The sequence below is a fragment of the Ranitomeya imitator genome, chromosome 1, assembly GCF_032444005.1.
Source record: "Ranitomeya imitator isolate aRanImi1 chromosome 1, aRanImi1.pri, whole genome shotgun sequence".
Taxonomy (NCBI): Eukaryota; Metazoa; Chordata; class Amphibia; order Anura; family Dendrobatidae; genus Ranitomeya; species Ranitomeya imitator.
Genome location: NC_091282.1, coordinates 1,015,109,815 through 1,015,122,955, shown reverse-complemented (window position 1 = coordinate 1,015,122,955; position 13,141 = coordinate 1,015,109,815). Strand labels below are relative to the sequence as shown.

Sequence of the window (13,141 nt, the reverse complement as noted above, 5' to 3'; positions counted from 1 at the left end):
ACGTTGTGCTATTAATTTTGCATACCTCAGGCAGAATTCATAACTTTGTACAATATTTTGAAAAAAAATAAAAATAAATGATCCTACACACATTAATCATTACAGTGGGAATTTTGGTTAGTTGAAGCTATTAAAGGGTTAGCCCCCCAAAAAATCGAATTTATCCCAAGATTTGGGCTCTGCATAGAGCAGAAGTGAACATACACAGCCTCTGCTCCATTCATTTTCTTTGTGACCGCTGAGTACAGCACTTGACTTCACCAGTCCCATAGTGTTGTGAATTCTGTTATCGAACTCCCTCCTGTGGTCATGAATGGTACTTCGGCGAGTTCTGTCTATGGACTCCTTCTGGTGGCTGTGAGTGGAGCTGCTGCTTCTGAGGTTCCTTCCACAGGTGACTTAGTTTATTCATTGGCTGGCTGCTCTATTTAACTCCACTCAGATCGTTACTCCATGCCAGCTGTCAATGTTCTTGTACTGGTTCAGTTCGCTCTTGGATCTTTCTGGTGACCTGTCTACTCCAGCAGAAGCTAAGTCCCTGCTAGTTAATTATTTGTTCATTGTTTTCTTGTCCAGCTTGCTATCATGATTTTGCCTTGCTAGCTGGAAGCTCTGGGATGCAGAGTGGCACCTCCGCACCGTGAGTCGGTGCGGAGGTCTTTTTGCACACTCTGCGTGGTCTTTTGTAGTTTTTTGTGCTGACCGCAAAGATACCTTTCCTATCCTCAGTCTGTTTAGTAAGTCTGGCCTCCCTTTGCTGAAACCTGTTTCATTTCTATGTTTGTGACTTTCATCTTAACTCACAGTCAATATATGTGGGGGGCTGCCTTTTTCTTTGGGGAATTTCTCTGAGGCAAGGTAGGCTTTATTTTCTATCTCTAGGGCTAGTTAACTCTTAGGCTGTGAAGAGGCGTCTAGGGAGAGTTGGGTACGCTCCATGGCTATTTCTAGTGTGTGTGATAGGATTAGGGGTTGCGGTCAGCAGAGCTCCCACTTCCCAGAGCTTGTCCTTTGTTAGTTTAACCATCAGGTTGTTTCGGGTGCTCCTAACCACCAGGTCCATAACAGTACAGCTGGCCCAAAGTGATAATGCATCTCAATAGAGGGATAAGAGAAGTTCTGAGACCATTTTTTTTTCTCTGCAGTGTGTTTTGTCTTTCTTTTCCCCTTAACCTCTGGGTGGTTCAGGACACAGGTGTAGCTATGGGCATTCAAGGTCTGTCCTCTTGTGTGGATCATCTCACTGCAAGGGTACAAAACATTCAAGATTTTGTAGTTCAGAATCCGATGTTAGAGCCTAGAATTCCGATTCCTGATTTGTTTTCTGGGGATAGATCTAAGTTCCTGAATTTCAAAAATAATTGTAAACTGTTTCTTGCTTTGAAACCCCGTTCATCTGGTGACCCCGTTCAACAAGTAAAAATCATTATTTCTTTGTTGCGTGGAGACCCTCAAGACTGGGCATTTTCCCTTGCGCCAGGAGATCCTGCATTGCGTGATGTTGATGCATTTTTTCTGGCGCTCGGACTGCTTTATGATGAACCAAATTCAGTGGATCAGGCAGAGAAAATCTTGCTGGCTTTGTGTCAGGGTCAGGATGAAGCGGAGGTATATTGTCAGAAGTTTAGAAAGTAGTCTGTGCTTACTCAGTGGAATGAGTGTGCCCTGGCGGCAATTTTCAGAAAGGGTCTTTCTGAAGCCCTTAAGGATGTCATGGTGGGATTTCCCACGCCTGCTGGTCTGAATGAGTCTATGTCCTTGGCCATTCAGATCGATCGGCGCTTGCGTGAGCGCAAAGCTGTGCACCATTTGGCGGTATTCTCTGAGCATAGGCCTGAGCCTATGCAATGTGATAGGACTTTGACCAGAGCTGAACGGCAAGAACACAGACGTCGGAATGGGCTGTGTTTTTACTGTGGTGATTCCACTCATGCTATCTCCGATTGTCCTAAGCGCACTAAGCGGTTCGCTAGGTCTGCCACTATTGGTACGGTACAGTCTAAATTTCTTTTGTTCGTTACTCTGATTTGCTCTTTGTCGTCCTATTCTGTTATGGCATTTGTGGATTCAGGCGCTGCCCTGAATTTGATGGACTTGGAGTTTGCCAGGCGCTGTGGTGTTTTTTCTTGGAGCCCTTGCAGTATCCTATTCCATTGAGAGGAATTGATGCTACGCCTTTGGCCAAGAATAAGCCTCAGTACTGGACTCAATTGACCATGTGCATGGCTCCTGCACATCAGGAGGCTATTCGCTCTTTGGTGTTGCATAATCTGCATGATGTGGTCGTTTTGGGGTTGCCATGGCTACAGGTTCATAATCCAGTATTGGACTGGAAATCTATGTCTGTGTCCAGCTGGGGTTGCCAGGGGGTACATGGTGATGTTCCATTTTTGTCTATTTCGTCATCCACCCCTTCTGAAGTTCCAGAGTTTTTGTCGGATTACCGGGATGTATTTGATGAGCCCAAATCCAGTGCCCTACCTCCTCATAGGGATTGCGATTGTGCTATTGGTTTGATTCCTGGTAGTAAGTTTCCTAAGGGCCGACTGTTCAATTTATCTGTGCCAGAGCACGCCGCTATGCGGAGTTATATAAAGGAATCCTTGGAGAAAGGTCATATACGCCCGTTGTCATCACCGTTGGGAGCAGGGTTCTTTTTTGTGGCCAAGAAGGATGGTTCTTTGACACCTTGTATTGATTACCGCCTTCAGATCACAGTCAAATTTTAGTACCCTTTTCCGCTGTTGTCTGATTTGTTTGCTCGGATTAAGGGGGCTAGTTGGTTCACCAAGATAGATCTTCGAGGGGCGTATAATCTTGTGCGTATTAAGCAGGGCGATGAATGGAAAACAGCATTTAATACGCCCGAGGGCCATTTTGAGTACCTGGTGATGCCATTCGGGCTTTCTAATGCTCCATCTGTGTTTCAGTCCTTTATGCATGACATCTTCCAAAAGTACCTGGATAGATTCATGATTGTATATTTGGATGATATTTTGGTCTTTTCGGATGATTGGGAGTCTCATGTAAAGCAGGTCAGAATGGTGTTCCAGGTCCGTCGCGCGAATTCCTTGTTTGTGAAGGGGTCGAAATGTCTCTTTGGGGTTCAGAAGGTGTCATTTTTGGGTTTCATTTTTTCCCCTTCTACTATCGAGATGGACCCTGTTAAAGTTCAGGCCATTTATGATTGGACTCAGCCGACATCTGTGAAGAGCCTGCAGAAGTTCCTGGGCTTTGCTAATTTTTACCGTCGCTTCATCGCTAATTTTTCTAGTGTTGCTAAACCGTTGACTGATTTGACCAAGAAAGGTGCTGATGTGGTCAATTGGTCCTCTGCGGCTGTAGAGGCTTTTCAGGAGTTGAAGCATCGTTTTTCTTCTGCCCCTGTGTTGTGCCAGCCAGATGTTTCGCTCCCGTTTCAGGTCGAGGTTGATGCTTCTGAGATTGGAGCAGGGGCTGTTTTGTCGCAAAGAAGTTCTGATGGCTCGGTGATGAAACCATGTGCCTTCTTTTCTAGAAAGTTCTCGCCTGCTGAGCGTAATTATGATGTTGGCAATCGAGAGTTGTTGGCCATGAAGTGGGCATTCGAGGAGTGGCGACATTGGCTTGAAGGAGCCAAGCATCGCGTTGTGGTCTTGACGGATCACAAGAATTTGACTTATCTCGAGTCTGCCAAATGGTTGAATCCTAGACAGGCTCGATGGTCGCTGTTTTTCTCCCGTTTTGATTTTGTGGTTTCGTACCTTCCGGGCTCTAAGAATGTGAAGGCTGATGCCCTGTCAAGGAGTTTTGTGCCTGACTCTCCGGGTGTTCCTGAGCCGGCGAGTATTCTCAAAGAGGGGGTAATTTTGTCTGCCATCTCCCCTGATTTGCGGCGGGTGCTGCAGAAGTTTCAGGCTGATAGACCTGACCGTTGTCCAGCGGAGAAACTGTTTGTCCCTGATAGATGGACTAGTAGAGTTATCTCTGAGGTTCATTGTTCGGTGTTGGTTGGTCATCCTGGAATCTTTGGTACCAGAGATTTGGTGGCTAGATCCTTTTGGTGGCCTTCTTTGTCACGGGATGTGCGTTCTTTTGTGCAGTCCTGTGGGACTTCTGCTCGGGCTAAGCCCTGCTGTTCTCGTGCCAGTGGGTTGCTTTTGCCCTTGCCGGTCCCGAAGAGGCCCTGGACGCATATTTCCATGGATTTTATTTCAGATCTCCCTGTCTCTCAAAGGATGTCGATCATTTGGGTGGTTTGTGATCGCTTCTCTAAGATGGTCCATTTGGTACCCTTGTCTAAATTGCCTTCCTCCTCTGATTTGGTGCCATTGTTTTTCCAGCATGTGGTTCGTTTGCATGGCATTCCGGAGAACATCGTCTCGGACAGAGGTTCCTAGTTTGTTTCGAGGTTTTGGCGGTCCTTTTGTGCTAAGATGGGCATTGATTTGTCTTTTTCTTCGGCTTTCCATCCTCAGACTAATGGCCAAACCGATCGAACTAATCAGACTTTGGAAACATATCTGAGATGCTTTGTTTCTGCTGATCAGGATGATTGGGTGTCCTTCTTGCCTTTGGCTGAGTTCGCCCTTAATAATCAGGTCAGCTCGGCTACTTTGGTTTCGCCTTTTTTCAGTAATTCTGGTTTCCATCCTCGTTTCTCTTCAGGGCAGGTTGAGCCTTCGGACTGTCCTGGTGTGGATACTGTGGTGGACAGGTTGCAGCAGATTTGGACTCATGTGGTGGACAATTTGACATTGTCCCAGGAGAAGGCTCAACGTTTCGCTAACCGCCGGCGCTGTGTTGGTCCCCGACTTCGTGTTGGGGATTTGGTTTGGTTGTCGTCTCGTTATGTTCCTATGAAGGTTTCCTCTCCTAAGTTTAAGCCTCGTTTCATTGGTCCGTATAAGATTTCTGAAGTTCTCAATCCTGTGTCATTTCGTTTGGCCCTTCCAGCTTCTTTTGCCATCCATAATGTGTTCCATAGGTCGTTATTGCGGAGATACGTGGCGTCTATGGTTCCCTCCGTTGATCCTCCTGCCCCGGTGTTGGTCGAGGGGGAGTTGGAGTATGTGGTGGAGAAGATTTTGGATTCTCGTATTTCGAGACGGAAACTCCAGTACCTGGTCAAGTGGAAGGGTTATGGTCAGGAAGATAATTCCTGGGTTTTTGCCTCTGATGTTCATGCTGCCGATCTAGTTCGTGCCTTTCATTTGGCTCGTCCTGATTGGCCTGGGGGCTCTGGTCAGGGTTTGGTGACCCCTCCTCAAGGGGGGGTACTGTTGTGAATTCTGTTATCGAACTCCCTCCTGTGGTCATGAATGGTACTTCGGCGAGTTCTGTCCATGGACTCCCTCTGGTGGCTGTGAGTGGAGCTGCTGCTTCTGAGGTTCCTTCCACAGGTGACTTAGTTTATTCATTGGCTGGCTGCTCTATTTAACTCCACTCAGATCGTTACTCCATGCCAGCTGTCAATGTTCTTGTACTGGTTCAGTTCGCTCTTGGATCTTTCTGGTGACCTGTCTACTCCAGCAGAAGCTAAGTCCCTGCTAGTTAATTATTTGTTCATTGTTTTCTTGTCCAGCTTGCTATCATGATTTTGCCTTGCTAGCTGGAAGCTCTGGGATGCAGAGTGGCACCTCCGTACCGTGAGTCGGTGCGGAGGTCTTTTTGCACACTCTGCGTGGTCTTTTGTAGTTTTTTGTGCTGACCGCAAAGATACCTTTCCTATCCTCAGTCTGTTTAGTAAGTCTGGCCTCCCTTTGCTGAAACCTGTTTCATTTCTATGTTTGTGACTTTCATCTTAACTCACAGTCAATATATGTGGGGGGCTGCCTTTTTCTTTGGGGAATTTCTCTGAGGCAAGGTAGGCTTTATTTTCTATCTCTAGGGCTAGTTAACTCTTAGGCTGTGAAGAGGCGTCTAGGGAGAGTTAGGTACGCTCCACGGCTATTTCTAGTGTGTGTGATAGGATTAGGGGTTGCGTTCAGCAGAGCTCCCACTTCACAGAGCTTGTCCTTTGTTAGTTTAACCATCAGGTCGTTTCGGGTGCTCCTAACCACCAGGTCCATAACACCATAGGCAATGAATGTATGACGTATTAGTTTTAATTTCTGTGAGTCCCAGTGGTTCGTTCCCCAGCTATCATTATGCTATTTTCTATCCTACTGATAGGAGATAACTTGTGGGGGGGGGAAAGTGTAAGGGATAACCGAAATTAATCGTCACTAAAATTATACACGTTGCTGTGATCACATTTCTACATATTCTTGGTGGTGTCATGCTGCAGCCAAGTTACATTGACATTGAAGTTTGTTTGTGCATATTTGTATCTATATTGATTACCAGTGATAGGCAAGCCTCCTTGGCACTGTACGGTACTTGATTGAATATCCTGGATGCTTGAGATGGTTGGTACTCGATCAAGTATCTGGGTACTCGGGCGCCATGCTCAATTTCCCATTGCGCATGTTTGGTGCCTGATTTTCAGCCACTAAACATGCAGGGATTGCCTGCCAGTCACAGTAATACTATAGCCATGTTGGCTACTGGCATTACTGTGATAGCGTCATTGGGTCTATATAAGATCTGGTGACGCCATCTTGGCCACATTATACCCGGAAATAGTGTAGAGAGAGTTGCTGCTGCAGAGGGAACAGTGTGTTATATAGCATTACTTTACCTACTCGTGCAACATTAAACCAACAGCCCTTTTTAGGGCCAATTCAAATCGATTCTATTCTATAACATGGCACTTAGCTGAAATTCGTGTAGTGTTAGCTGCTGGAGTAGGAATAGTGTATTAAAGGCACTTAGAGCACATTTGATTGCATTACAGCCCTTTGTGCCACGTACAAGCAAAACTCCTTTCAGTGACAATTTAAAAATATTATATTCTCTAATATTGCTCTTATCTGCAATTTGTTTAGGGTTAGCTGGTGGATTAGGGATAGCGTATTACAGGCGTCTACTCAGGGTTGATTGAGTTAAAGACCTTAGTGCTGCGACGTATAAGCAAATTTCCTTTCAGTGACGATTTCAATAGATTCTATATTCCAATGCTACCGATCTTGGATGTGTAGATAATTTAAAATGCGCGAGGCGTGCAGAAAGAGATGGGGAAGTGGACATGATGGACCAAGCAGAGGTAAAACTGTGCTTGCTATGGGAGCACAACAAACATTGTCATCCACGAGACCTAGCTTCTTGTCACACTTTTCAGGAGGGTGTGGGACACCACTGTTGAAGCCAGAACAGTGTGAGCAGGTTGTGGCTTTGATGGCAGATAATTAGGGATGAGCAAATAGCTTTGGATAGCTCCCTATCGGAATATCCATAGCGCTTATCGAATAGCTGCATCGGGACTCCGGATACCTGGAGCGCTCCTGATAATAAGCTGTTCGTCACCGCAGCTGCATGTGTCGCGGCTGTGTGACAGTCACAACACATGCATGGAGAGTGCTATAGCTATTCGGATAAGGAGTTATGCGATAGTTTTCGTTCATCATTACAGATAATGTTTCCAGTCTGTTTCCCAGTACCACTCTCTTTTCCATACAGTCCAGTCTCACTAGTCAAGAGTTTGGACCACATAATCTTAACCCTGAACCTTCTTCGTCCCACCGTGGCAAATACTAAGAGACAAGTAGCTCTATACCTTTCCATTTATGGCTTCTTGTGGTCTCTCACATTTCAAAAGGGACATGAGGAGATTGTGTGCGATGATGCTCAAATATTTGAGCAGATACGGTCAGAAGAAGCTGACAGTAGTGAATGGCAATTATTGTCTCAAGAGGTAGATAATGATGAGACACAGTTGCCAACAAATCATTTTAAGACAACAAGTTAGGAGGAGGACCAGAGTGAGGTGGTGGATGATGAAGTCACTGACCCAACCTGGCAAGGTAGCATGAACAGTGAGCACAGCAGCGCAGAGGGGAGGGATCCGCAGCACCGCAACAGGCAGGAAGAGGCAGTGTGGTTGACTGAGGGAGAAGGCGGTCAGCTATTCCCCAGAGCACCCAGACGTGGCCAGATCCCAGGCCAAGGGTTAGGTGTTCCCCCTTTTTTGTGCTTTTTTTTGCAGAAAGTGCAGAAGACAAGAAAACAGTCATTTGCAACCAGTGCCGTACCAAGCTCAGCAGGGGCCAGACTACTAGCAGCCTAACCACCCGCATGCTCAGGCACATTTCACCCAAACACCCGACTAGGTGGACCCAACGCGTGGGCCCACAATCAGTCTGCGGGTGACACCTCTGCCTCTTCCCCTGTGCTACATGCTTGCCAATCCCCTGCATAGGACGCAGGTGTGGATACCTCACGCTCTGCACATGTCGTGGCACATACACATACGCAGCCATCATCAGCAACCACATCCACTTTGTCTGAGCGCAGTGTCCAACTGTCCATACCACAAGCCTTGAAACGCAAGCGGAAATGCACAGTCACCCATCCACAGGCCCAAACACTTAACGTCCACATTTCCAGACTGCTTGCACTGGAAATGTTGCCATCTAGGCTTGTGGACACTGAAGCTTTCTGCATCCTCATGGTGGCAGCCGTCCATCGGTACACTGTCACCATCCGCCACTATTTCTCCCAGGAAGTCATCCCCGACTTACACCAGCTTGTGTCCCATAACATAATCCATGCCCTGACCAATGCAGTTACTGGGAAGGTGCACTTAACACCAAACAAGTGGACAAGTGCTTTTGGCCAGGGACTCTACATTTCCCTGACTGCACACTGGGTGAGCCTGCTGGATGCCGGGACTAAGTTGAACCCTGGGACAGCCCATGTGCTGCCGACACCTAGAATTGCATGCCCAAGTTCCATCAAGGTTCCCCCCTCTTTCTACACCAGTTCCTGCACCCTTTCCTCCTCCTCTTCCTCCATCTCAGAATTATCATCCATATGAGTTGCAAGCTGGAAACACTGCCTCGGTACAACCGCAACAAGCTGCTTAAACTCATATCATTAGATGTCAAACCGCACACCGCCGCAGAGTTGTTCAAAGGTCTGAACCTACAACCAGGCATGATTGTGTGTGGTAAAGGCCGTAACCTGGTGGCAGCTCTGAAGCTTGTCAAGCTCGCACATGTACCATGTCTGGACCACTTACTCAACTTGGTGGTTCAGCACTTTCTGAAAATGCACCCATTTCCTTAAGTCACCTACAGCATCCTCTAGTCTGGCAGTGCTGCAGCAGCACTTGCAATTGCAACTTTACTGACTGGTTTGCAACCTGACTACTCTTTGAAATTTAACAATACATATGTTGGCAACGCTTTGTGACCAGCATAGGGCAGTAGATAAATGCCAGCTACAATATGCCTGTCTGTATTCTGCTCATCCTCTGCACATAACTGATGAGTGGCCATTTGTGCAGTTCTCCAAAACCTCAAGATGGTGAGCGGCGATGACTACATAATCAGCGTAACCATCCTGCTTCTGTGTATTGAAATGCTCCCTGCTCGCAATTAAAGAGGAACTTTGCATGTGGATTAAGTGGTGATGGAGGTAGAAAGTAGACATGGTGATACTACCTAGCCCTGTCTCAACTTATTTTCTCAGTGCAGATTGAGTGAGAATGGAAGCTGAGCAGGAGGAACAGAAGATTGTTATATGCGCTACAGAGGATACTACCAACACCAGCTTCTTGTCTGTTCGGTGTGGATGGCCTGAAGATGAGGAGGAGATGGAGTCATCCTCCTGGTGGGGACAGGGAAGTCTTGCCTGTTGGAAGTCTGGCACACATGGCTGTCTTTGTCCTACTGCCTCTCGTTATACTCATTTGGCCACCACCGATTATTGATGGTTCATACTTCCCAATCCACGCTACAAGGAGAACTTTCGTTCTCCTCTTCCTGCGGTGGAGAGAGCAACTAAAATGGTGCAATACCAGAATCCCTTAGCTGAAGAATTGTTCAAAAAATTCCCATTTGAGAACGCTTGAGGCGGAGATCCGAGTTCTTTGGATAACCAAGGAGTAGAGAGGAGGGTGACACTGGACCAATAGAGGCAGGGGAATACTATCAAAGTCTGGGTCAGTTTCATTAGACCCTCCCTGCACCCAGGCCCTTATTTGCGGTGTACTCTGACAAGAGGGAAAAGTTTTGGAAGTTAGAAGATGGTGAAGGAATACCTAGCCGACCAAACCAGCTGTTGGGTGTCCCAGCTGTAAACGTGGCATGAACTGTCCCTCTACGCCTTGGGGGATCTGGCCTGCCCTGACACTAGCGTTTTGCCAGAGTGGGTTTTTAGATCCGTACACACCTGGGCAAGGCAAGATTGCCTTATGCAGGCATGTACTACGGAGGACAGAGAATGAACTTCAATCCAATATTGCAGCCAGCATGCAGCCAGCGGGTAAGGAAAGGGTGAATCAAACACCTGAAAACCCCGCCCCTATGGCTGAAAATTGTTCCCTCCAAATTCAGGTGACAGAGTCCCTTTAAAGGGCCACTGTCACCCCCCTCCAGCCGTTATAAACTAAAAGAGCCACATTGTGCAGCAGTAATGCTGCATTCTAACAAGGTGGCTCTTTTAGTTTTAGGTTCAAGTATACCCCAAATAAAGTCTGCAAGCCTGGCTGGGACGTCAGATGGCCAGAGCTTACTGCGTCTGCGCAGCACAGCAGTACACTGTGCAGGCGCCGGTTTTGAAACGTACACAGCGATGAGGGGGCGGCGCCGAACGCACAGGAAGAGTTGAGTGACGGCAGAGGAGCGGTTAGAGCTGGGGAGTGAGGACCCGCCTCCCTGGCTAGAGACAGGAATTGTGGCTAAGTATAAAAACGCTTTATTTGGGGTATACTTGAACCTAAAACTAAAAGAGCCACCTTGATAGAATGCAGCATTACTGCTGCACAAGGTGGCTCTTTTAGTTTATAACGGCTGGAGGGGGGTGACAGTGGCCCTTTAAGGCTATGTGCACACGTTGCGGATTAGGCTTAGGAATTTCTGGTTCGGATTCTGCCTCTCCTGGCAGAAAACGCACCTGCGGATTTGTCGCGTTTTTTGTGCGGTTCCGCAGCGTTTTTTGCTGCGGTTTTCTTGCGCATTTGCTGCGTTTTTTATCCCTGTGGTTTTCTATAATGGAATGGGTACAAAAACGCTGCAGATTCACAAAAAAGAAGTGACATGCTACTTCTTTTAAACCGCAGCGTTTCCGCAGCGGATTTTCCGCAAAGTGTGCACAGCATTTTTTTTTCTCATTGATTTACATTGTACTGTAAATCAATTGTGGATCTGCAGCGTTTCTGCACCTCAAAAAACGCTGCGGATCCGCAGAGAATCCGCAACGTGTGCACATACCCTAAAAGGAGTAACAAATTATTGAACATGTGCATAGCAGTGTGGTTTTTATACTCCTGGGCATTCTGAAAAAAGGCGGCATGTGCACATACCTTAGCTCCTTGTTTTTTTCAATTTTTGATTTTACCTCTATTTGTTCGAAAAGCTATAACATTTTTTCCCTGTCCACATAGCTGTATTAGGCCGGTTTCACACGTCAGTGGCTCCGGTACGTGAGGTGACAGTTTCCTCACGTACCGGAGACACTGACTCACGTAGTCACATTAAAATCAATGTGTCTCTGCACATGTCAGCGTGTTTTCACGGACCGTGTGTCCGTTTGAAAAACACGGAGACATGTCAGTGTTTGTGGGAGCGCACATATTACACGGACCCATTAAAGTCAATGGGTCTGTGTAAAACACGTACCGCACACGGATGCTGTCCGTGTGCAGTCTGTGTGCCGTGCAGGAGACAGCGCTACAGTAAGCGCTGTCTGTTATGACCTGGTGGTCAGGACAATAATGGACCTGGTGGTTAAGAGCACACGGAATGACCTGATAGTTACTGATAATAAGGACGAGCTCTGGGACATGGGAACTCTGCTGACCGCAATCCCTAAACCTATCAAACACACTAGAAATAGCCGTGGATTGCGCCTAACGCTCCCTATGCAACTCGGCTCAGCCTAAGAAACTAGCTAGCCCTGAAGATAGAAAAATAAAGCCTACCTTGCCTCAGAGAAATTCCCCAAAGGAAAAGGCAGCCCCCCACATATAATGACTGTGAGTAAAGATGAAAATACAAACACAGAGATGAAATAGATTTAGCAAAGTGAGGCCCGACTTACTGAACAGACCGAGGATAGGAAAGGTTACTTTGCGGTCAGCACAAAAACCTACAAAAAGACCACGCAGAGGGCGCAAAAAGACCCTCCGCACCGACTCACGGTGCGGAGGCGCTCCCTCTGCGTCCCAGAGCTTCCAGCAAGCAAGACAACAAATTAAATAGCAAGCTGGACAGAAAAATAGCAAACCAAAGAAATACAAGCTGGAACTTAGCTTCTGATGGGAAGACAGGTCACAAGAACGATCCAGGAGTGAACAGACCAATACTGGAACATTGACAGGTGGCATGGAGCAAAGATCTAAGTGGAGTTAAATAGAGCAGCAGCTAACGAATTAACCTCGTCACCTGTGAAACTCAGAAACACCCACCAGAGGAAGTCCATGGACAGAACCAGCCGAAGTACCATTCATGACCACAGGAGGGAGCCCGACAACAGAATTCACAACAGCTGTCCCCCCAGTGTGGTGCTGAAGCCGCCATTCATTTCTTCTCTCCAGCAGCGTTCGCTGGAGAGAAGATATGAAAAATCTTTTTTTTTGTTTAAAAAAAGATCCCTGTCCCCAACCCCCTCCCACCCCCTGTGCGCCCCACCCCCCACCCCCCGCTGTTAATAAAATACTTACCCGGCTCCCTCGCTGCTTCTTCTCCTCGCCGCAGCTTCTCCTGTATGAGCGGTCACGTGGTGCCGCTCATTACAGTGATGAATATGCGGCTCCACATCCCATAGGGAAGGGATTGGGTTGGGGACAGGGATCTTTTTTTAAACACCAAAAAAAAAAAAAAAAAAAAAAAGATTTTTCATATCTTCTCTCCAGCGAACGCTGCTGGAGAGAAGAAATGAATGGCGGCTTCAGCACCATGTGCAGGGGACAGCACTTAACTGTAGCGCTGTCTCCTGCACGGTGCTTGCGGTACCCAGTGGCACACGGATGCCGCACGTGTGCCACACTGATGTGCCACGTGAGCACACGGACACGGATAATTCCGGTACCGATAATTCCGGTACCGATTTTTCCAGT

General features: G+C 47.2%; 1 protein-coding gene across 1 annotated transcript in view; it reads left to right on the top strand.

Moving 5' to 3' along the window:
• SETD7 (SET domain containing 7, histone lysine methyltransferase) overlaps positions 1 to 13,141 on the top strand; it is a 108,393-nt gene that overhangs the window by 76,607 nt on the left and 18,645 nt on the right. The gene's annotated exons all lie outside the window — the stretch shown is intronic.